This window comes from Acinonyx jubatus, chromosome E3 (assembly GCF_027475565.1).
Source record: "Acinonyx jubatus isolate Ajub_Pintada_27869175 chromosome E3, VMU_Ajub_asm_v1.0, whole genome shotgun sequence".
Classification (NCBI taxonomy): Eukaryota; Metazoa; Chordata; class Mammalia; order Carnivora; family Felidae; genus Acinonyx; species Acinonyx jubatus.
This window is the reverse complement of record NC_069398.1, coordinates 30,646,837-30,672,208: the sequence shown is the minus strand read 5'-3', so window position 1 is coordinate 30,672,208 and position 25,372 is coordinate 30,646,837. Positions and strand designations below refer to the sequence as shown.

Genomic DNA, 25,372 nt, shown 5'->3' with positions numbered 1-25,372 from the left:
GGGCGTACGTGGTGTCAGAAGGGCCAATGGTGGCCACTGTGGCACCTGAGTGTCCTTCCTGGTGTCTCAGTTGGGGGCTGATGGGGTGGAGAGCGGCTCATCTCTCCAAGGCACTGCCAGTAGACCGAGGAAAGTTCTTTGAGGAAAGTGACCTGGGCACTCGGCTCCTCTATCAGTTTCCGGTCACTTCAGCAGCAGGTGGGCCTGGGGTGCTTTGGGCCTGGACACCGTGAGGAGGAATGGAGGCCAGAATGGCTTCTGTTGGTCTCCACGTTTATGCTTCCATTTCGTTAGACTCAGGCTCCCAGGGGTGGGGGTGGGGGCAGCATCTCATCTTGATATTTGCAGATTTATTCACGGAACTCCCCACACATCTGGATGAGAATATATGACTTGCCCCCCAGAGGAAATAGTTAAATGAATCGCTAAGGCACAAAATGTTCCCGTAAAATTGCTTCCATATTTTATTAGACGCAGATGAGCATGAATTATTGTGAAGCCAACAGGAGGGTTTGCAAATTGGGTTCTTGCCTTTCCATAAACAGTTCTTCCACACCTAGATCATTATGGAAAGGCTTTAATGAATGTTGGCTTGTGACGGGGGCATTGAATAATTCATTCACCAGTCCACCCATCCACCCATCCATTCATTCATTCATCCATCCATCCGTCCATCCATCCAACATTTATTGGGCACCACTGTATGCCAGGTAATGCAAGCTAACCTGTAGTTGCATGTGCCATTTTCACTGACCCACTTTAAACGAGTCCTCTCGAGATAAGGTGACTTGGGGTTTGAATGTCATGAGAGGTTCACTTTTTTGGGGGAAGGGGCTCCCTTTCACGTATCTCAGGGGGCCACTGGCCACACAGATTTTCTTTCACGCACCCCTCCACAGTTGAAAATGCTATTTGGGGGCGCCTGTGTGGCTCAGTCAGTTAAGTGTCCGACTCTTGATTTCGGCTCAGGTCGTGATCTCACGGTTCATGAGTTCAAGCCCCACATGGGGGGTCTGCGCTGACAGCGTGGATTCTGCTTTGGATTTGCTCTCTCTCTCCCTCCCTCCCTCCCTCTGCACCTCCCCTGCTCATGCTCTCTCACTCTCTTTCAAAATAAATAATAAACTTGGAAAAAAGAGAAAATGCTACCTTACCTTAAATTCCTCTTTCTTAAACACCGGCTCCTTGGTGTCAAGGTGTGAAATTTCTTGGAGGAAGAATGGACACAGTTGTGCAAACCTGGCTTTGAAGTGATTGGCTTCTCACATTCTGTGTGGCTCTGCCGAATTGATCCCAGCTGGGCGCCCGAAGGGGTCTGCTTTCTGCTTGGAATCCCCGGCTCGGGGCAGGGAGCAGGGGTGGGGGTGGTTGGAACTGGGGATGAGAGGACACACACCATTCCTCCTCCTCTGTCTGGAAGTTAAGCACAACAGTGTGGCTTGTAGGATTACTGGGAACCTGAGCAACCGGGGAACCATTCCCACGCTGCCTCAGTCACCATGGGAGGAGGCGGGCAAGGGGAGTAGTTTCTCTGCTCACCTTGGTCTGAGCTGGACACGGGAGTGGTGGCTGCCCGTGACATGGTCTGGCAGGTGCCGGCTCAGTGGAGGGCTGGGTCCCAATGGGGTGAGGACTTCTAGGGTTGTTGGGGGCACTGCATGCTGTCATTCAGTGGCAGGCTGGGGCGTGGGGTCTGCCCCCAGGAGGGTTTCTTGAGGAAAATCAACAAGTGGGAAGGACCCCCAGACGTGTCCCCTGTCGCACAGAAGCCCTTTACCTTGTGGGCATAGAAACAGCTGGGAGAGACCAATAACGCGTCCAAGATTACCCGGTGAGTGGTGGAGACTGGGTTTAACTTGCTACACTCCCCTGCACCACAGCTCCCCAGACAGGGACTGTGTGTTGATCCCTTTTTGAAGGCAAAAAGGTGTGGTGAAAAAATGTTTCGGGAGACATCTGTGAGGAGACCGCCGGGCAGAGAAAGATGCTTCTCGCTGCATCTGTTTCCAGGTGAGTTAAGGTGTGGAGAAGAATGACCAGGCAAAGTCTGGAAGCATCTTCTCCCATCTGAAGGCCACAGTCCATGACCAAGCTGGGCAGACACAGTGGTCACCCTCTTGATGACAAATAGTGGGTGCCTGGGTTGCTCAGAAACTTGGGAAACCGAGTTGTTAGAAACGGGCATTCAAACTAAATTCTCCCGTTGTCCAGAGGGCTCAGGGAGCAGACGAATGGGCGGGAAGGAGGAGGAGCTGTCTGCTTCTTGTCAACTGAATGTTTCTCAGAATCCCTTTTGGTTCAAACTTTCAAATTACACTGGGGAAAAAAAAAAAGACCTCTAGAACGTCTACTTTGGTAAATAGCGAAAGATAAATACAGGATCCTGTGGTGTTTCTGGGTCAGGGTTTTTACTTATGAAGTCTCAGCGTGGTGTTCTGGAAACGCCCTGGTCTCAGCATCAGAAGACCCAGGCTGAGGGTGGGCTGGTCTGCTGGCTGTGTGACTTCTGGCAGGTCACAATGCACTAAGTCTTTCCTTCATGATAGCAGAAGAGAGTAGCATTCGCTCTGTGGATGGTCCGAGGGTGTTGTAAAGCTCACATTGAATGAGCTTCTCACCTTGACTTCCAGATCCCTATGCAAACATAAATTGCTGTAATCAACCAGAGGAGAGAGGAGACAGGACCAAATGTCTTCTTTAAACCCAAGTTAGGCTTGCTTATTAGGTAGAGTTCTCCAGAAAAACAGAACCAATAGGATCTATCTATCTACCTACCTACCTATCTCAAAGGAGATTTATATAATGAGGATTTGGCTCACGTGACATGGAGGCTGAGAAGTCCCACTAACTGCCATCTACACGCTGGAGGCCCAGAAAAGCGGATGGTATAGAAGATCAAATGAGAAGTGATATTCCAGCTCAAGCAGTGAGTCAGGAAAAAAGTAGCAAATCCCTCTTTCCTCCGTCTTCCGCTCTGTTCGGGCCCTCAGTGGATCAGATGAGGCCCACCCACACGGGAGAGGGCCATCTTCTTTCCTGAGTCCACACCTTCAAATGCGAATCTCACCCAGAAACACCCTCACAGATACTCCCAGAAATCACGTTTCATCCGGGCACCCCGTGGCCAGTCAAATTGACACATAACATTACATTGACATCACCATCTGGAAAGTTTCTTCTTCTCATTCATGAAACTGGAGGCACGGTCTTTGGCAGCTCGGCTCGTTTCCTGAGGCAGGGGAGGAAACGGGAGCTCCGGGGAGGCTGTCAGGGATGAGGATTCCAGACGCCAAAAGATGGGAAGGGCACGTGAGGGAACACCAATGTGCAATATTCTTTAAGAGCCATAGCATAGATCAGAATATCTTTCTTTTTTTAATTTGAGAGAGAGAGAGAGAGAGAGTGGGGGAGAGGGACAGAGGGAGAGAGAGAATCCTAAGCAGGCTCCATGCTCAGTGCAGAGCTGGGCACAGGGTTTGATCCCGCAACCCTGGGATGATGACCTGAGCTGAAATCAAGAGTCAGATGTTCGACCGACTGAGCCACCCAGGCGCCCCAGATCAGAATACCCTTTTTTTTTTTGAGAGAGAGAAAGAGAGAGGGCACAAGGGACAGAGAGAGAGAGAGAAAGTATCCCAGGAGGGGTAGAGAAAGAGAGAGAGAAGTGGGGCTCACCCAAAGCAAAGGTCAAGTTCACCCGAAGCAGGGCTCGTGTTCACCTGAATGGTGCTCGAGCTCACTCAATGTGGGGCTTGGACTCACGAACCATGAGGTCATGACCTGAGCCAAAGTCAGATGCTTAACAACTGAGCCGCCCAGGGGCCCCAGAATATCTTTTGATAGTTTTTATGCAATGGGTGTGTTTCTTTGAAGGTGATGCCACCTGGAGCCTCGAGATGGACTTGGACTGCATTTAGAGAGCTACCCTCAGGATCTGAGATCTAGGTGCTGCGTTCAGGTGCACCCCCTATTATACATAATCGCTCAGCATCTGAGCTATTGTATCATAAAGAATCTGACTGGTCTTTGTTCTCATCCCAGGAGGGAACTTCTAAATTCTTGGGATTTTCTGAGTTGATAGGAGTGTGTGTTATTCATGGTGGCCTCCTTGGATGACACCTGAGTTTATGTTAATGAAATGGCTCAGGATGGGGGCTGGCCGAGCCAGAGAGAACACCCATGTGATTAGCAGACTGGGGCCTTGGGCCAATGATACCAGCTTGCTATGGTCCGAATGTTCGTGCCCGCCCCCCCTCCCCCCCCCCAGTTCCTATGCTGAGATCCTAATTCTCAATGTGATGGTTTTAGGAAGTGGGGCCTTTGGGAGGTGACAGGGTCTTGAGGGTGGAGCCTCCGTGAACGTGATGGTGTCCTTATGAAAGAGACCCCACAGAGCTCCCTCACCCCTTTGGCCATGTGAGGACACAGTGAAAAAATGGCCATCTCTGAACCAGATGAGAGAGGAATCTGGTTCACGCCAGACGCAAGGCTGGGCAAAGAGCTTCCTGTTGTGCCAGAGGTGACCTGCCCAGATTCCAAGGGGAGGGGTCGCGGAAGCCGAGTATTCAAGTCCCTCCCACACCTTGCCCGACGTGGCTCCTCATCTGACTGGTCCTGATCCGTATCCCTTATAATAACACTATAAGCAGGAGTATAGCACTTACCTGAGCTCTGTGAGTTATCCTAGCAAAATCCTAAACCTGATGGGGGTCATGAACCCCCCCTCCAGATTTGTGGCCAGTGGGTCAGAATTGCACGTGGCCTGGGGGTCCCTGAGCCTGTGGCTGGTGACGGACGTGGGGGCAGTCTTGCCCTGTGGACTCTGTGCTCACTCCAGGTGGTTAGAATTGCATCACGGTAGCTGCAGAGCCAAGAGAACAAACACCATATCTTATTTCATCTTTTTTCAACCAAAAAATATTTTCCGAGAGCTTATTTTGTGTCAGGCATGGTGGTGGGCACACACATACCACCTCACCGTCGAATGTCATGTTCCCAAAGGAATTCGTGAAGCTTAGAATACCGCTAGTGTCAAAGGGGCGATGTTGTGAAAAACACACTGAGATCGGAATTACTATTTTTAGGAGGAGGCACAGATTTGGAGGGCCAGATTTCCATATAAATTCATTAAACCAAAGAAGTCTAAAAGCTTCGTGACGTTAAGGGCTGGGAAGTAATTTTCAGCCTTGCCTTAAGAGGTATCCCATTCGTGGGGGGCCTGGGTGGCTCGGTCGGTCGGCTCTTGATTTCCACTCAGGTCATGATCTCAGGGTCATGGGATGGAACCCCACATTGAGCTCTGCACTGAGCATGGAATCTGCTTGAGATTTGCTCTCTCCCTCTCTCTCTCTGTCCCTCTCCCCCATTTGCTTACTGTCTCTCTCTGAAAAGTAAATAAATAAAAAAATAAATAAATAAAGAGGTATCCCATTTGTGAAGAACTTAGAGTTGTTTCCCAATGGAGAACGGGAGCCTCACTCTGTCCCTAAGGTCTCCTGCGATGTGTCGGTTGTGGTGAGTTTGCCATAGGGGGATCTCACACTGTGAGCTCAGGGTAAGCTGTCAGCAGGGGCATGAGGACATGGCATGTGGAGAGCAGGAGGAAGGGCTTGGGGATGTCCTGAGTCCTCACGGGGATGGGCGGGGGGCAGGCAGAGACGCACTGGTGGATGAGAGTCTGAAGATCCACATGGGAGGTGTTCCTGGCCTGGAAGCCAAGGTCTCGCTTCGGAGGTGGACAGTCTCTCGGTCCCACAGGAGCATCTGGCTGGGCTTCACTTGTTAAAGGCCATCTCAGCAGATGGGGAAAATGAGTCACTATGGACTCCCCTCTGCCCCATTGTGGGCAGTTGAACGAATTTGAACAAAATTTGGAGATCCAGGCACGGTGGGCCGGGTGTGTATGAGAACTTCCTGGAGGCAAGAATTGCTGTGAATACATTAGATTTCCTTACAAAACGAGGGTCTCCCGATTCTCACGGTGGCACTCACCAGAGTCAAGGATGGAAAAGAGCCCCTTTCAGCAGCCTCCAGGATCAGTGAAGAGGATGTGTGCTGAGCACCAGGCAGGCCTGCAGAAGTCATGTGGGTGGGCCCAAGCCTTCGAGGAAACCCAACAAGTCTCGTAGGGGGTGGGGTGGTCAGCAATCCCCTCAGAGGCAGCCGGGGCTGGAGGGAGGTATGAAGTCTCCAACAACTGAACAGGGTGATAGGGTGGGTCAGGAGTGGCATTTCTGGGTGGTCTGACCTCCTACGCCCTGGTATTTCACAGACACACCACTCAGGGGTTTTTCAGAAATCTGGGAGCGGGGATGGCCCGATGCCTTCTTCAGGCCTGACAGCAAGAAACACCCAGGAGCTGGGGCGTCTGGGTGGCTCAGTCGGTTGAGTGTCTGACTTCGGCTCAGGTCACGATCTCATGGTTCGTGGGTCCGAGCCCCGCGTCGGGCTCTGTACTGATGACTTACAGCCTGGAGCCTGCTTCGGATTCTGTGTCTCCCTCTCTTTCTGCCCCTCTCCTGTTTGCACTCTGGCTCTCTCTCTCAAAAAATAAACATTAAACAACAACAACAAAACACCCGGAGGCCAATAGTTCCCCCCCCCCCCCCCACCAAGGGAAATGGCTGGCTGGCTGTGCCTCTCTCTTCTGACACCAGATACAGAACCTGGAGGCTGGAGAAGAAATAGCTCCCTCAAGAGGTCTGATGCTTGGGAAATGTCAGACTCCCCAGGCTCTTCAACTCTCTGTGAGGAAATGCGAGGGGTCAGCCTGGTGGGGTCGGACAGCATCGCCAGAGGCCCCTGAGAGGAAGCGAAGATGTGTGCGTGCAAGCATGAGTCCGTGCAAGCATGTGTGTGCAGGTGTGAGTGTCCGTGTGTGAGGGTGAATGTGTGCCTGTGTACCAGTGTCTCGTGAGTGTGCATGGGTGCTGTATGTTTGAATGATGTGTGTGTTTGTGTATGACCATGTGGGTCTGTGGGCGTATGTGTATGAGGGTGAATGTGTGCCTGAGTGGGAGCTTGTATGTGTGTGGTTGTGCGTGTGTGGCAGAGATCCTGATTCACTAATCTCCCAGGACGGGCTCATGCTCAGGACAAAGGAGACCTAAAGGGGCGTGTATTGGAGGAGGGTCAAAGGAAGGGGTGCAGGTGGATGGGAGGGACTCGGCCCCCCAGGAGGAAGAAAGGATGAGTGGCACAGAGAGTCACATGGATAAGCTGCAGAGATATTTTATTTTATTTTTTTTATACTAATTTTTTTGAATGTTTATTTTTTGAGAGAGAGAGAGAGAGAGAGAGAGACAGACAGACAGAGAATGAGCAGGGGAGGGGCAGAGAGAGAGGGAGACACAGAATCCGAGGCAGGCTCCAGGCTCTGAGCTGTCAGCACAGAGCCTGATGCGGGGCTCGAACTCATGAGCCATGAGATCGTGACCTAAGCCTAAGTCAGACGGTCAACCGACTGAGCCACCCAGGTGCCCCTACTGCAGAGATATTTTAGCAGATTCCAAGGGTGGGCAATCCTGGGGAGAGAAACAGATGTCTAGGGAGAATTCTAAGGAAATTTCCACGTGATGTTTGGTGCAACCCCCCGGCTCCCCGTGATGAATTCAGTTTTAAAGACCTACATTAGTACACTCTGCACAGTGACTGGTCTATGTGGACAGCCTGACATATTTGGGTTACACAAGGTAATAAGGGCCCAGTGGCCATCTCTCAGGGACATCCTGCTGTTTAAATCCCAAAGGACACTTAGAGAACCTGAATGTGGCTTTGTTGAAAGATAAGGCCTTGAAGGCCCATCAGGAAAGGGTAAGCCTCCGAGGAGAAACCCAAAGGAAAGGAGAGGAATCAGCACTCTACCGAGGGAGCCAGGCAGAACATGGGAGCCATGCCAGGAACTGCAAAGACCCAGGATGTGAACAGCATTTGCATTAGAAAATCAAACTCACACCAGCTCCACCGTTAAATATTTCCTGGCTAATGTGACTAAAAGGCCAGAGGCAGGAAGGCGTCAGCGTGGGTTTGATTTAGTGCTTCTAAGGTGTCATGGAGAGTTTCCTCCCATCTCTCTGCTCTGCCTTCTGCAACAAAAGCTTTATTCTCAGTCAGCTCCCCCTCATGGCTCCACATCATCTACCTCACTTCTTCACGGCCTGTCATCTGGACGGTGACGGGACTCTCTGTCCCGTATCTAAGCCTGAGATCCAACCTGACCAGACAGTAATGCCTGTGGCCAGGGAAATGGAGATGCCAATGGGTTTCTGTCCACTGAGACACCAACTGAGCCAGCCTGTGGTGGGTTGAGTTGCGTCCCCCCTTGATTCACATGTTGACGGTCTAACCCCCAGGATCTAAGAATGTGACTGTGGAGATGGCGCCTTCAAAGGGGGTAATGAAGGTAAAAAGAGGTCACTGAATGGGTCCTGACACAACAGGACTGGGGTCCCTATAAGAAGAGGCCATCAGGACACAGACATGCACAGAGGGATGACCACGTGAGGATACAGGGAGAAGACGGCCAAAGGAAGGGGCCTCAGAGGGAACCAGCCCTGCTGACCCCTTGATCTCAGACATCCAGCCTCTAGAACTGCAAGAAATACATGGCTGATGGTTAAGTCCCCCATCTGTGGTACTTCATCATGGTGGTCCCTGCAAACATTAGCACACCTCCTCTAGACCTGGGGTGGATTCATTTCCCCAGAGCACATGGACCACACCAGGCAAGGTGGGCAGCCAAATGGGAATCTGGGTTCTGTTAGGAAGAGGGACCCAGAGTAGATCCCACAAATGCACCCCCCCCCTTAACAGAGGAGTAAAAACACTGAAGAATTCCATCCTAAGAAACACTGGGTCCGGTCTGTTAAGCCCCAAGATTCTGAAACCCCCACCATTTGTTCTGGGCCCCCAGCACTCTGGGATGCTCACATGGGTGTCTGGGGAGCAGGATTCAGGGAATCTGTCGCTGTCCTCCAGGCGAGGCACTGAGTCGAACCTACCCTGCTCATTGCTCAGTCAGTCCTGGGAGGCTCTCTTGTTTTATTGCTCTTCATCTTTCCCTCACAGATCTCCAGTCCCTGCTCCCACGGCCCTCCTTCTGGTTGGTGCCTCGGATGTCCCGCGAATCTTTGAGAAGATTTGGCTTCGTGTACATGAGCATTTAAACGTGTGCACATGGTGGGCTCTCCATCTTGTGTCTTTGTTGTCTTTTTTTAACTCAGCACCAGATTTTAAGACCCAATGACGTTGTTTGTAGGTCTATACTTCTTCCGATGGCCGTGTTGTGTTCCAAGGCAAGTGTGTGCTGTGATTCCTCTTTTCTCCAGGGTGGGAGGACACGGAGGACACTCCTCCCGCCCTGGAAGGAAGGACACTCCTTCCGTTCCCTTCAGGCTCCCCTCCACCCTCTCCTCCTGCTCTGTGCCCAGCGGGATGCCTCATATGACCCCAACAATGGGCTCCTTGCTCTCTGGCTTCTGATTGGGTGTGGCCAAAGAGAAGTCCCAAGAGGGGCTGAGGGGGGTGAGTGGAGAGGGACAGGGGGGCAGGGCATTTCTTTCTGGGGATCCTTCTGGCAGCAGACCCATAGCTGGCTGGATCTTGCTTGTCCACACAACACTTGGCCAAACCCAAATGGCTTCGGTATCGTCTCTGCTGCTCTGAACCTGGGGCTTCTGCATTATCTCTGGGGTTTCCCTGTACCCACACTTTTGTAAACAGTCCCTTTATAAATTAACCCTCCTCAAAGGATCCTGATTTGGGCATGCCATCTGTTTCCTGCTAGGACTCTGAGGGATCCAGCCTGGGTTCCCTCCACAACATGCCATCTCCAACAGGGTTATGATGGGTGTCCTGGTGCGGGTGCCCTCCTGGGGTGTGTGGCCCCAACGTGAGAGGCAGCCCTCCGGAACAGAACCAGACACCTCACTTCATCAGTGCTGTTCGGCCCGCTGTGCTGGAGAACTCCCAGTGTTCCCTGTCTTCATCCACATTTAATATCCTATTTGGTATCCTATTTTCTGATCGCTGTCAATCTAGTGGATAAAATTGGTATCTGCATCTCTGTTTTTTTTCTTTTTTAAGTTTATTTATTTTGAGAGAGAGAGAGACAGAACAGGGGAAGGGCAAACAGAGAGGGAGAGAGAATGAATCCCAAGCAGGCTCTGTACTGACAGTGCAGAGCCCAAGATGGGGCTCAAACCCACAAACGAGGAGAGATCATGACCTGAGCCGAAACCAAGAGTCGGATGCTTAACAGACTGAGCCACCCAGAAGCCCCTGCATCTCTGTTTTCATTTACTTGTCGGCTACCTGGATTTTGCCTTTGCCTGTTCATGACTTTTGTTACATCTGAATGTTTTGGTCTTGTGTCTTGGTTCTATTGAAACATACTCTGGGGGTGGGGGAGAGGGTGGGGAGGGAGGGGGATTATCCAAGCTATGAAATATGACTTCCTTGTGTATTTGATAAAATAAAACATTAAAACAAGATGGGAGGGGCCTATTCATAAAATAAGTAGTTCACACAAAAAACTGTTACTTTTAGGGGCGCCTGGGTGGCTCAGTCGGTTAAGCATCTGACTCTTGGTTCCGGCTTAGGTCATGATTTTACGGTTTGGGAGTTCGAGCACCTGCGTTGGCTCTGTGCTGACAGCTCAGAGCCTGGAGCCTGCTTTGGATTCTGTGTCTCCCTTTCTCTCTGCCCCTCCTCTATTTGTGCTCTGTATCTCTCTCAAAAATAAATAAATATTAAAAAAATTTTTTTTTTACTTGTTGTTTTTAAATGGGGGGTGGGTGGGTGCAATGTTGGATAGCACAGTCCTGGACATAAGCAAGCGAGGGCGGGTAGCCTCCAGGTTCTGGGCCCCACTGAATGGCTGCCTGGGACCTAATAACGCTACTCACTGCGGAGCCTGGCCAGCTCTGGGGGAAGGACGACTGGGCAGGGAGTTACTTTACTTTCCAAGACTCTGAGCAGAAAGGCTGCCTGTCAGAGGAGTCAGCCCTGGCTTCGTGCCTTGCAGTGTAGTCCTGGGAGGCGACCGGTGGGCATCTCTGTGGCTGAGGGCTAAGCAGTGTGGGCAGTTCTGGACACTTCTCTGTATTAGCACCACAAAGGGGCAGCTTGAAACAATAGGGATTTATTCTCCCAGGGCTCCAGAGGCCAGAAGTCCAACATCAAGCCATCAGCAGGGTCACATCCCCTACGAAGTCTCCAGGGGGAGAATCTCTTCTTGCCTCTCCAGCTTCCAGAGGTTCCTGGCAGCTCCTGGCTGTCCCCCAGGCTTATAGACCTCACTCTAGTCTCCGCCCGTCCTGTCCTGTGGCTCTCTAGGCCCCTTCTGTCTCTTAGAGGAGATTCTCACTGGATTAGAGCCACTGTAATTCAGTATGGCCTCAGCTCCAGCCTCAATCATTCTTCTGCAAAGACCTGATTTCCAGATAAGGTTGTGCTCTGGAGGTCATGGATTTGGGGGACACCATTCAACTTCTTCTGCCCTCTAAATGTGCATCAACTGGCAGACAGACCAAGGGCCCAGAAGAGGCCACTGCCAGTGTTATCACAGCAGAGCTGGGGAGGACAGGGAGGCTAGCCCAACGGGAAGGGGAAATATTTATAAATTCCTGACCCCTGTCCCCAAGCAGAGCAGGCCCAGAGCCACTGCCCCCTTTACTGTGATGATATGTCACGCTCCTGGAGAGCCCTTGCTTTCCCATTGTCTGAAGTTCCTCGGGAAGAGGCCTCACCATTTATGTAAGGCCTAAAGAGACTATTTGAGCAGGGCCTAAATGGGTCCAACAGGGAGGGGATGACAGAATGTTCTCTTTAGCCTTCCCGGCCACAGCAGGGTTCTGAGCAGAGAGCAGGATGTTCATTCTGGGCTGGAGCAGAGGGCTGGATGAGGTCCACACCACCCTAGCGACGCCTCATACCTGCCACATCACCCCAAGCAGAGAAAATGCGCCCCACAGTTAAGCCAGGTGAGGGCGCTGGATTTCAAAGGGCAAAAGGCTTCTGTCTCCAGGCAGCTTGTAATTCTTTTGTTCAAAGAATAAAAGCAAAGCTGGACTTCACACTATAGTACAAAGCTGTAATCATCAAGACAGTATGGTACTGGCACAAGAACAGACACTCAGATCAATGGAACAGAATAGAGAACCAGAAATGGACCCACAAACATATGGCCAACTAATCTTTGACAGAGCAGGAAAGAATATCCAATGGAATAAAGACAGTCTCTTCAGCAAGTGGTGCTGGGAAAACTGGACAGTGACATGCAGAAGAATGAACCTGGACCACTTTCTTACACCAGACACAAAAATAAACTCAAAATGGATGAAAGACCTCAATGTAAGAAGGAAGCCATCAAAATCCTTGAGGAGAAAGCAGGCAAAAACCTCTTTGATCTTGCCCGCAGCAACTTCTTACTCAATAGGTGTCCAGAGGCAAGGGAAACAAAAGCAAAAATGAACTATTGGGACTTCATCAAAATAAAAAGTTTCTGCACAATGAAGGAAACAATCAGTGAAACTAAAAGGCAATCAATGGAATGGGAGAAGACATTTGCAAATGACATATCAGATAAAGGGTTAGTATCCAAAATCTATAAAGAACTTCTCAAACTCAACACCCAAAAAACAAAGAATCCAATGAAGAAATGGGCAAAAGACATGAATAGACACTTCTCCAAAGAAGACATCCAGATGGCCGACACATGAAAAAATGTTCCACATCACTCATCATCAGGGAAATACAAATCAAGACCACAATGAGATACCACCTCACACCTGTCAGAATAGCTAACATGAACAACTCAGGCAACAACAGACGTTGGCAAGGATGCGGAGAGAGAGAATCTCTTTTGCATTGCTGGTGGGAATGCAAACTGGTGCAGCCGCTCTGGAAAACAATATGGAAGTTCCTCAAAAAACTAAAAATAGAACTACCCTACGACCCAGCGATTGCACTACTAGGCATTTATCCACAGGATACAGGTGTGCTGTTTCGAAGGGACACATGCACCCCCGTGTTTATAGCAGCACTATCGACAATAGCCAAAGTATGGAAAGGGCCCAAATGTCCATCGATGGATGAATGCATAAAGAAGATGTGGTCTATATACACAATGGAGTATTACTCGGCAATCAAAAAGAATGAAATCTTGCCATTTGCAACTACCTGGATGGAACTGGAGGGTATTATGCTAAGTGAAATTAGTCAATCAGAGAAAGACAAAAATCATATGACTTCACTCATATGAGGACTTTAAGAGACAAAACAGATGAACTTAAGGGAAGGGAAATAAAAATAATATAAAAACAGGGAGAGGGACAAAACAGAAGAGACTCATAAATATGGAGAACAAACTGAGAGTTACTGGAGGGGTTGTGGGAGGGGGGATGGGCTAAATGGGGAAGGGGCATTAAGGAATCTACTCCTGAGATCATTGTTGCACTATATGCTAACTAACTTGGATATGAATTAAAAAAATAAATTAAATAAAGCGTAGCTTAACAGAATAAAAGCAGAGCTTAACACCGGAGAGGGGAGTTAGGCACCAAAGAAACCAAAACGGGTTTCCTCTTCTTTGCCTTTCCTCCCCAGAGAGTCTGGTGAGCACCGTGAACATGTACTGGGGCCAGAGCAGAGGGCCGGGTCCTGTTGCCCACATCCATGGGCCGGTAGAGGGGGGATGCCATCTCCCCAAGCAGAGAAGCAGGAGGCACGGTCCCGTCTTCCCTAGTCCAAGGCCTCTGCCGGTCTTTGGTTTCTTAGTGACGGCAGCCCTTGACGATCACAGCGTCACTGGCCTGTCATGACCAGGGATGGAGGAGGGAGGACCAGGCGGATGCTGCCCTCAGTGTCTCCTGGGAAGGCGGCAGTGAGAGCAGAATTTCCTACTTTGTGGGCCAAGCTGGGAGCGGAGGAAGGCACTCAGTAGGGACTGGGGGTAGACTCCCCTTGGAGACTACCAAGGTTCAGGGTCTGTCAGGACGCGGCTGGGCCTGGGGCCTTTGGCACCACAAGGACTCAGCCCCGACAGCAGGTGGTGTTCAGGGTGACTCCTTTCCTGGCTCTGCCTCCACTAAGCACCGCAGAGGCCTCCTGGGGACCAGTGTGTCCCCAGGGGCAGCCATGTCTTCCCCGACCTTAGTCTGGGCTGCTGCCCCAGCTGGCCTGGCTTCCACCTGTCTGGGGTCTGGTTCTCCAGCCTGCCGGCGAGTCTGTGAGTTCCCCACTACCTTTTCCATCCATTCCCTTCTCTCATCAAATTAACCAGAGTTCATTTCTGTTGCTTGCAATTCAGAGGCTGGCTGACCCGGGAGGGAATGCAGCATGGTCAAAGTCAGATGTGGAAAGGGGTCCAGGGTGCAGGGCAGGGCGCCCCTCGGGAGAGGGCAGCCAGGGTTGGGCTGAGGCAGGAGCCCAGGGCCCAGACCAACGTGGTGGGTGCCTCCGGTGAGGGAGGACAGCGACGGCCCAGCGCAGGGAGGGTGGCCGGCTCTCCCCAGGTCTGCCAGACACGGCTCAGGGAACGCAAGTCTGACATCAACCCCCCACTCGCAATCCGATTCCGGGGGTGTTGGGGCTCCTGGTCCTCCCTTCCCTGACTACTCAACTGGCTGTGTGACCTTGGACATCATCTCCCCTCTTTGTGCCTCATTCCTCTTGCGTCTCAGTGGGGTGGTTCTGGTTTTGGGGTTCCTAGGAGGCAATCTTCTTACCTTTGCTCTCTGTGACTGAGTTGGTCCAGCGGTGAGTGGCCTCTACACGCGTTCTGCCCGTGACCTGGAGGCAAGCTAGAGGCCGTGGATAAGAAGCCTCAGGGGGCACCTGGGCGGCTCAGTTGGTTAAGCTCCTGACTTCGGCTCGCGGTTCGTGGGTTCAAGCCCCGCGTCGGGCTCTGTCCTGACGGCTCGGAGCCTGGAGCCTGCTTCAGATTCTGTGTCTCCCTCTCTGCCCCTCCCCGCTTGTGCTCTGTCTCTCTCCCTCTCAAAAATAAATAAACAGTAAAAAACCTAAAAATTAAAAAAAAAAAAGAAGTGTCAGAATTCAGGTGGGACCCAGCCCAGCTGGGGAGTGGAGTGGGCTTTCCTCTCTGTCTCCGGGGTGTGCAGAAGGGCTGTCCTTAGGGGGACAGTGTGGCTGGCCCTGGAGTTGGGAGGGAGATGAGCTCAGGATTGCAGATCTCGAATAAGGGGGTAGATCTGAGGAAAAGTGGGAGGATTTGAGGGTCATTGAGATGACTTCCCAGGGGGTCCCCAAGGTATAACAGGGCTGGATGGGGGCCCAACCCAGGCCCCAGGAACGTCCCCTGCCAGCAGGTATAAATAATGAACCTCCGCAGCTACTTACAGAACAGCATGTGGAGAATGTTTGTGGATTCTCTTTGATTTCTCCTTATCACCTGTGGAGGGTCTGCCTCGTGTGCCCACCTGCTGGGGAAGCGGAGGCTCCACGCTGGGGGTTTGGGGCTTGGCTGAGCAGATTGCCCCAGAGGCAGCCAAACCTCCAGGCTTCTGCTGGGTCCCCGTGTGTGCCCAGCCAGTCGGGGACCGCTGGGGGTTGCTGCTGGAGAGCCCCTTGCCCGCTGGCCACACGCGTGCTAACGTGTATTACAGACCATCCCAGTCAGGAAAAGAGAAACCACTCTCAGTATTGAAACAAAGTGAATTTGTTGGTAATCCGGGGCGTTGATGAGCAGAGAAGCCAAAAGGGTAACTCAGAGATTAGCAACCCGGAAGCTGCAACCCATCCCCGGGATTGGTAAAACCGACGGAGGATGTGGTTTTACCGAAGCCCAGGATCTGGGGCTGTTTGGCGGCAGGTGGAGCCATGGCAGTGGCTGGTTGCCAGGGGCAGGGATCATGGAGGGAAGGATTGTGCGGAGGGTGCTAGAGCCATGGAGGAGGAGGAGCCCTGCTGGAGACCCTGCCCGGGCAGGGGGCAGATCTTGGCTTCCTCCTCTATCCCACCCACCTTACCTTTTTAAACAAAATACGATAAGGGGCACCTGGGTGGCTCAGTCTGTTAAGCATCCGACTCTTGGTTTCGACTTGGGTCATGATTTCACGGTTTGTGAGTTCAAGCCCACATCGGGCTCTGAGCTGATGGTGTGGAGCCTGCTTGGGATTCTCTCTCTCTGTCCTGCCCCTGCTATCTCTCACTCTCTCTCTCTATCTCTCAAAATAAATAAACTTTAAGTTTTAAAAAAGTTTTTAATGTTTATTTATTTTTGAGAGAGAGAGAGAAACAGAGCATGAGTGGGGGGAGGGGCAGAGAGAGAGGGAGAATCTGAAGCAGGCCCCAGGCTCTGAGCTGTCAGCTCAGAGCCCGATGTAAGGTTCGAACCCATGAACTGAGAGATCATGACCTGAGCCAAAGCTGGATGCTCAACCGACTGAGCCACCCAGGCGCTACTAAATAAATAAACTTTAAAAAATACTTTAAAAATAAAAAAATTATAATGAAATGCACATAACAAAATTTACCATCTTAACCACGTTTAAGGGTATGGATTAGTGGTGTCAAATGCATTCACACCGCCATCCATCTCTGGAACTTTGTCATCTTCCCAAACTGAAACTCTGTCCCCTCTGGCCCCCATCCCCCCAAACTCCTCCACCCACCCTTGGCTCCCACCTTCTACTTTCTGTCTGTATAGATGTGACTACTTTAGATAACATATAAATGTGATCATACAGTGTCTCCTTGGGACTGGCTTATCACCATAACATCCTCAAGTTTCATCTGTGTTGTAACAGGTGCCAGAATGTCCCTCCTATTTTTAAGAGAGAAAGTGAGTGCGTAAGTGGGGGAGGTGCAGAGAGAGAAGGAGACACAGAATCTGAAGCAGACTTCAGGCTCTGGGTTGTCAGCACAGAGCCTGACGCAGGTCTTGAACCCACAGACTGTGAGATCATGACCTGAGCCCAAGTTGGATGCCTAACTGACTGAGCCACCCAGGCACCCCCAGAATTTCCTTCCTTTAATGGCTGAATAATATCCCACTGTATGGATATACCATGTTTTATTTATCCATTCCCCTGTTGATGGACCCTTGGGTTGCTTCCACATTCTGGCTCCTGTGAATAATACTTCTATGAACATGGGTGGACGAACAGCTCTTTGTGACCCTGCTCTATTTTTTTTATACATATATACCCAGAAGTGGCATCACTCAATCATCTATGGTAATCCTGGTTTTTATTTTTTGAGGAGCCGCCATATTGTTTTCATCATGGCTGCACTAACTCACATTCCCGCCTTCAGTGCACAGGGTTCTACTTTCCCTGTGTCTTTGCCAACACTTGTTCTTTTCTGTTATCGCTGTTGCTTTGAATAGTAGCCATCCTAATGGGTGTGAGGTGGTATCTCATTATGATTTTGACTTTTATTTCCCTAAAGATTAATGATGTTGAGCATCATTGTATCACCTTTCAGTCTTGCACTAAACCATTGACTAAACCTCCCATTGACTCCCGTTGACTAAACCTACCTAGAAACCAGAGGGCAAGGGAGCCTGGGAAATGTAGTTTTCTGCCATACAGAGTATACAGGGAAAGGCTTAGGATGGGTGGCTGGTGTGTGTGTGTGTGTGTGTGTGTGTGTGTGTGTGATTGTAAAAACAGCACATATCAGTGACATAAAGGACTTCAGAATCTCCTGTGCCCGTCAGTGTCCTGAGGAGGAAACTGAACTCCAGCAAAGATAAGGGGCCTGCCAAGACTTCACGGAGAGGAAGTGACAGAGCTGGGGTTTGAACCTAGCATGTTTGACTCCTAAACCAGTGCTCTTCCCACTCTGTGATTTCTGTTGCCTATGCGGTGCCGGCAAGAATGGGGATCATGCATGTTCACACCTCAGTGGTTTTGCTTATGCTGGTCCCACTGCTTGGAACGTTGTTTGCTCCCTCCTTTCCCACCTGGAAAACTCAAGCTTACTCTCAGCAGCTCAGCTCAAATACCAAGTGCTGTAACCTGAGCCCTGGGGAGAACAAACATGAAAGGAGGAATAATTGCTTCAGTCTGTGTAAATAGCAGACCAGCCACAGGGTCCCATCTTCATTCCATGTTGGGTCCTCAGTATTTTTCTCTTCCCAGCACACTGTCCCTGTACTTCTGATGACTCTGAGTTTCCTCTAGGAATCTCTTCCTTCATTTTGTGTAGATTCGGGAATGCTGACATCTCTCTTCCCCAAGCTCATCATTCAATCCATCTTCCTGGTCACAGGGACTCTCATTGAACTCTTGGACAAGAGCCTTCCTTCCTTCCTTCCTTCCTTCCTTCCTTCCTTCCTTCCTTCCTTCCTTCCTTCCTTCTTCCTTCCCTCCACTGGGGTGGCAAAGCTGTAAAGTTATGACATGGGACAGGCCTGCTTGAGAATGAAGCCAACAGAGGGGAAGGCAGGGTCATGGGCTGCAGCCTCTTGACAACATTGTTTCTATGCCTGGATACAGCTGTGCCTGAAGGCAACCTCACCTATGGGTACTAATAAGTTCCCTCTTTTTGTGAGGCCAATTTGTGTTGAGATTTAAATCACTTACCGCTGGAAGCCATGATGGATATATGTGTGTTGGGCCAATGCCCTGGCTTTCACACACATTCTTGATTTAGTGTTCCTTGGCCGGCAGCTCTGTGGGTCTTGTCCCCAGGACAAGTGGTCCCTTTGAATACCCTATAGCACAGAGACAAGCAGATCAGAAGTTGGTGGGGTACTGTCTGGGGAGTTTTACATCAGGAGGGCATGCTTTTCCTATCCCCAGGCTTCGTGACTCCCCCGAGGACTGTAGGGAGGTGGTGGGTGGTGGGTGGTGGGGCTGGGGCTGAACCAGGATGTCGGGCCCTTTGGCCACTTCACCCAAAGCGAGGCCTTTGGTGAGGGCTATAGGGAGGTTTCCTTGTTAGGCAGGATGACAAAGATATCCGTGTTTCTGAAATGGCCACAGAGCCAAAAGAGCTGAACTTTTGAGGGGGTGGAGTGCTGGGCTCTTTGGTCTCCATGGTCCTGCACTTGCTGAGACAGGCCTCTCTCTTCCCCAAGCACCCAGGAGGGCCACTACTGGGCACGTGGTGCTTTGTGCTTCAAGGACAAAGCCGGAATGAAACTCTAGCAGCCCAGTGCCTCGTCAGCTTTGTGCCATTCCCCATCCTCCCTGGGCACTTTGCACATTCAAAAGCTATTTTAGAAGTAGCAGCACATCTGATTCTCTTTAATGCACTTCCAGGCAGCACAGATGTGCATCAATGAGAGAATGTTCCCTGAACCAAAGTGCTTCTGTGGGCCTCATGATCCTCTCCCTTGGCACTCACTCCCAGGCCAAGAGCCTCCTATGAATCATGCATTAGCTTCTGTGATTGCTGTTCAGAGTGGTGGCAACTCTTGCAAAGGGTGGGGGAGCCATTTTACACTGTGGAAGGCAAGGGGTCTGGGGCCCCAGCTGGGAGTGGGGGCAGAGAGCAGAAGGAAGCAGACTCTGTAAGGGGGAGGTGGATGTCTGCTCTTGGAGGTGAAACTTGAAGCGTCCAGGGCCCTACCACCAGTTCACATGGTGATGTGGCCCTGGCTACTGCTCCTCCCCCTCACGTCTGTATGTGACAGACTTTATCCTGAATGAAGGGAGGATCTGGCACCCGAAGAATTCCCATATGGAGCCCAGCTTATGCGGGGGTGGGATGGGGAGGGAACCCGCAGACACACAATGGAGTGCAGGGTGGGGAGAACTCTCCACAGGTGAGGAGATGACAACTCCTCAGGAGATGACTAATGAGAGAAACAGAGCCATACAGCAACTCCCAGATCAAAATAATTATACAAAGCTCGTTAAAACACACAAAGACATAAATTAAGCACTGCAGTCGCCTGTCCCTAAAAATGTGTCAGTCAGACAGACAGATGACTGAGGGAAGATGTCTGATGTTTCTGTCGTTTGCAAAAAATACATTATTTTGAATTTGAGGGGGAGGCACAAAAATTCGTGATTTAACGTTTAAAGCAATTTTCAAAGTTTTATTTTTTTCTTTTAAGCTTAAAAATGTCCCTGGAAAAGAACACGAAGACGTGTGCTATTAAGAGATGAAAGTCTCTCCCTTTAATGAAATGAAGCAAAAACATGGCTGCAACCAGCCAAGTAGGTATTTCCAACATGGTGGTCTCCTTGGAGAGGGCCCAGTGGTTAGTGAGTATTCTTCACTGTGGGGGCAGAGCTCACATCCAGTGTTCCTTTACACACTGAAGGCTCTACGCTGAAAACTTCTAGGTTCTTTCTCTGGCTCATCATTTCAACCCGCTTCCTGGGCAGTGTCTCTGTGACTCCGGAAGGAAAGGAGTCTCTCGTCTTCAAGGGGGTACTCCCTCACTCCCAGCACCATCCTGGAATGAGGACTCAAGGCAAACTAGCAGGAGTGGGTCCAGAGTTTGAGAGAGCAGAGCTCTGATTATTTGAGGGATTCCCTTTGAGAAAAAGAATACATAAGTGCAATATGCACTTAGGTATGGAAGTGAATATTTATTTAGAATAAGAAAGGAAATCAGCACAGAGTACTGGATCCCTGGGAATTCAGGTCACTTTCTTCTGCTATCTCTTTAGGCAAATTACTAGCCACATTTGCTGATTTCCTGGCTTTTCTCTCCACTTAGAATGTTCTAGGACTCCCAGGATCTTCCAGCTCTCACAGGGGCCCAAGCAAACAAGAGGTCCTGATGCTGGGGCTTCCTGCCTGAAAATCTGTCCCTGGCAATGGGGCTGCCCAGAGAAGTTACATCTCTGCTCTGGCTGGGATTTGCCTCTGGCAGCATCCAGGGTCTGTGAATAAGGCTGGAGGCTTTGGAAACATCCAGAACTCTGGGATCTGGGGACACATGCCTGGAGGTAGCCTGGCATCGTTTTACAATTTCAGTCGATGGAAATCTGGCCAATTGAATCCTACTCTGTTTGGAAATAGATCAGGTAGAAAAAAGGGGAGTGGCAGGCCAGGGCCTGGGGACAGTTGTGGGCAGGGCCGTCCAGCTGGGGTCAGGTAGGAGGCATCTTGGTGGAGACATCGAGGCCAGCTCACGATGGCCAATCCCTGCCATGGGAGAGGGAACCTCAGGCTGTGCAGGCCCAGAGCCCCCGCTCAGGTTTACTCACTCTTCTTGTTCTGATTCCAGGCTAATCGGGCAAATTTTAGGGCATCAGTCATTCTCCGGGAGGCCTGCCTGTTGGACAAGAAAGGGTAGTTAGTCTGCCAGAAAGCCTGTCCACCCAAAGTGGCCCCCAGTGGTCACCTGGCTCTCGTTGGAGGTCTTCTGAGGGAGAGAGGCTACTGGCCTGTCAACCTGCACACCCAATGGCTGTTGTCTCACAGGGCCAACCACTAAATTGGCATTGAGGTTTTTATTTATCAGATTCTTTGAACTTGGTTGGTTCCAGTTCACCCCCAAGACAGATGGATCCATTTCACTGTGCCCAGAAAATCAACGTCTGGTGTGGTGCCAGCTCGATAAATTCACTCAAATGAATGAAAATTAGATTTCTGAGCGGGCTGGGAAGGCTGAACCCAGATACTGGCAGATTCCCAGGAAAAATGGTTGCCTTGTGAGGGCCAATTGGGGGGAGCAGTAGGCCTGTCCTGGGTCCTTTCAGGTGTCAGAGATAGGGTCTTTAAAGAGGTACACACAGGGGTGCCTGGGTGGCTCAGGTCATGGTCTCACAGTTTGTGAGTTTGAACCCCGTGTTGGGCTCTGCGCTGTGAGTGCGGAGCCTGCTTCGGATCCTCTGTACCCACCTCTCTCTGTCCCTCCCTCTCTCTCCCTCCCCCCTCTCTCAAAAATGGATAAACATTAAAAAAAAAAAAAAAAAGAGGTATACGGAATGAGGCAGACAACCAGCTGGGAATGTTGCCTTGGGGGACGTGGAGCTGAGGGTTCTATTAAAGGTCAGCAGAGCTCTCCGCCCAGTGTGCTCCCGGGCCTGTCTTCCTTCCAGACCCTTCTGTGTCCCCCCACTGGCACCATGCTGGCCTGGGAAGGCCCCCTTTGCCCCAGCCGTGCCTCTCCTCACACCATCTCTGGAGTCAACCACTGACACATGTTTAAAGAACACACACAGGCTTTCAGACTCTCTACTGTTGGGAAGTCAACCACCCCCGGCCTTGTGGGAAGAAGCCACCAGGGCCACAGCTGATTACAATTCCATTCACACTTTGTGAGTCAAGATCACGCAGATGTCAACACTGTTTGTTCCAAAGAGCCCATGACTGGAGCGCCAGCCCAGTGCAGCACCTCCACAGGAAGCCACCGCTACAGATCCGTGCAAGCTTCAAATGACACACACTCGCCCTCGGCTAAAACTCCCCAAGTGCATTCTAGGAGATTGTAGAGTTGTGGGAAGCAAGTGACACAGCAGGGAAATGGAGATGTGAAAGGGGCGTTTAATTGTGTCTCATGCCATATGGGCTCAAACAACGTACACTGGAATTGAAAGATCAATGAGGATGAGGCCATTAGGGCAGCCCTCCCCCACATACCTGGTGTCCCTATGAGAAAAGGAGATTAAGGGGCGCCTGGGTGGCTCCGTCAGTTAAGTGTCCAACTCTTGGTTTCTGCTCAGGTTCATGAGATCCAGCTGTGTGTCAGGCTCCATGCTGACAGCATGGAGCCTGCTTGGGATTCTCTCTCTCCCTCTCTCTCTGCTGCTTCCCCTGCTTTCTTTCTCTCTCAAAAAAAGATTAACATTAAAAAAAAGATTTTAAGAAGAGGAGATTAAGACACAGACACACACACAGGGACAACCATGTGAGGAGATGTCCATGGAGACAAGCCAAGGAGGGGGGCTCCAGGACCCACCAACCCAGCAGACACCCTGATCTTGGATTTCTAGCTGCCAGACTGTGAAAGAATACATGCCTGCAGTTTCTGCCGCCCGGCGTGTGGTGCTCCCTTATGGCGGCCCTGCACGGCCTGATACATGTCTCACCCTGTGCTGGCCCCTGGGAGTCCTGTTGACCAGGATGCCGCACACTCCCGGAGCGGCCCTCTTCCTGCCATTCCCTTGCCTTTGAACTCCATCCCTTGCTTAGGTGTCCGTGGCAGCTTCCTCGTTTCTGCAGCCAGAGTGGGTTTCCTCAAGCCCACACTGACCACCTTCTGTGCTGGCTAGAAGGCCTGCATGCCTCCCCATGGACGCGAGACAAACCCTAACCTCCTGAACGTGGCTCCCTGATCCCCCTTGTCCTGAGCCTCATGTGCACCACTCCTGCTCCCTGCTTGGCTACAAACTTTCTGTAGTCCTCCACACCGTGCCCTTTCATTCAGACCTCTGTGACTTGGTGGCTGGAATTGCTGTACCAAAGCAGTTAAACGACATGGGTTTATCATCTCAGGGCTTCTGGGGGCCAGGATTCCAAGATCTACGTGTGGGCAGGTTGGTTCATTCTGAGGCTGTGAGAGCGAATCTGTCCCAGACCTCTTTCCTTGGCTTGTAGGTAGCTGTCTTCCCTGTGTCCCTCGACGCGGCCTCTTCTACATGAGCATCACTGCGACCACATTTTCCCAAAATTAGGACACAGGACACATAGAATTAGGACCCCTACTAGATGACCTCATCTTAACTAATTACATCGGCAACGAACCTATTTCCAAATACGGTCACATTGTGAGGTGCTGGGGTGTGGGACTTCAACATATGACATTTTGGGGTCACAATTTAACCCACCGCACTTGGATATGCTATTCCCCCCATCTGACATGTTCTTCCCCTTGATTCTTTCTCTGGATGAGCCACAATCATCCCGGAGGGTAATCGCTGCCAGGCATCCCCCAACTGCCCTGGGGCGGCCCCAGCTGTCCTGCCAGCTTGCCGCCTGGCCCCAACCTTGCCACATCTTCCCTCTACTCCCCGCGCAAGCCCCGCCCCCTTCCTGTGGGCCCCGGCCCCGCCCTGTGCACCCCGCCCCCATCCCGCTTGCCCGGTCCTTTCCGGAGTGCCTGGCCCCATCCTTGCGCCCCGCCCTATCCGAGGCCTGCCCCACCTCTCCTATTCCACCTGGCTGTCAGCTCCCGTGTAGGAGTCTGGGGTCCCTGTACCTTCACCGCCCCCCCAAGCACTTCAGGTCCCCTTCTGCCTTGTCCTTGAATTCGGGTCGTCATCTTTCTTCTCCCTCTGCACTTGCTTATTTCCAGAATTAATGAGACTACATTTACTTTTCATAACTTTTGGGGGATTCGGGCCATCCCTTTAGGAGGCAGGAGATGCTGGGGGGGCGGGGAGGCCGGTGATTCCTGAGTCGGTGGATGATTTCTTCAGCTCTGGGCTAAGCCGGCTCCCGGGAGCAGCACTTCTGCAGGGACACAGTGGCAAACATTGGCTGTTTATATGCATGCCGCCAGGCCTGGGGCTCCCTGCCGCAAAGCAGGAATGATAATGACAATAACAGCGCACCTCTGGGTAATTTACAAAGCGTGTTCACCACCACCATCTGATTTGATCCTTATTAAAAAACAAAAAGCAAAAAAACCCAATGCTGGCATATTTTCTATCCCCATATTAAAGACTGAGAAATTGAGGCCCAGGAAGGCAAGCTGAACCAGGTCTGCCTCGTTGGAACAAGGAGCTGAGACAGGAAAGGGGGAGGCGACAAGGGGTTAACACGCTGAACTGGAACCTCAGAAAGTAGGGGGGACATAGAGGGAGGGGTGGCTGGACCAGCACAGCTAACTGGTCCTTAGCCATCTAGCCCAAGCTCAGCACCTTGGCTGCACCCCAGACCCCAGGTAGACCCCAGACCACTGGCTGAACTGACCAGGACCTTCTACACGTCGGGCCCCAGGTTTCCTTTCCTTGAAAAGCTACATTCAATGCCCTATCAGAGGCATCAGCTGACCAGGCCCATAGAGCGGTTGTCTCAAGGAAACCGTAAACTACATGAAGGATGCCTTTCTCATATTTGGTTGACATGCTTTATGTATGATCACTCTTATGACAACAGAAGGTATATAAAAAGGCTCAGTTACAGTTTCTTGGAAATAATAAAATAACTTGGAGGGACTCGTATGCCAAGGAGTCTGAAGATGAATGCCTGGCTATAAAAGAAGACTCGTGTCGTATTTCATAAAGCTGTGGTTCAGCTGCCTGGCAGGTGAGGAACGAAAAGTGGGATTGTCTCGAGAACGTTTTACGATGCATCCAGAAGGGTCCAGTTCATTGTGTGATCAACAATCAGACTTGAACGAAGGGAATGAACATTGCTATTCCCCCCTTTCAAATATCCTTTTGGGAGACAGCAATTTCAGGACTGAGTATAAAATCTAATAATTATCAGCTACCACTGTAGAGGGAGGAAATCCATGTTCAATCTCTATAGTATGTGTTACTGGAGAAGAGGAGGT

The 25,372-nt window shown here is 51.0% G+C and overlaps 1 long non-coding RNA gene across 2 annotated transcripts; it reads right to left on the bottom strand.

The window, feature by feature from the left end:
• Window positions 1-1,158: 1,158 nt before the first annotated feature.
• Window positions 1,159-10,357, bottom strand: LOC113594593 (uncharacterized). Of its 2 annotated transcripts, none has more exons than XR_003414997.2 (7): window positions 8,929-10,357; window positions 5,992-6,196; window positions 5,664-5,913; window positions 4,665-4,861; window positions 2,413-2,634; window positions 1,778-2,316; window positions 1,159-1,413 (listed from the first exon to the last, which is right to left on the bottom strand). It is a non-coding gene; the product is annotated as an uncharacterized LOC113594593 (long non-coding RNA). The 2 variants fall into 2 exon arrangements; XR_008294687.1 differs by having other exon boundaries at window positions 5,992-6,071.
• Between the last annotated feature and the right edge of the window lie 15,015 nt (window positions 10,358-25,372).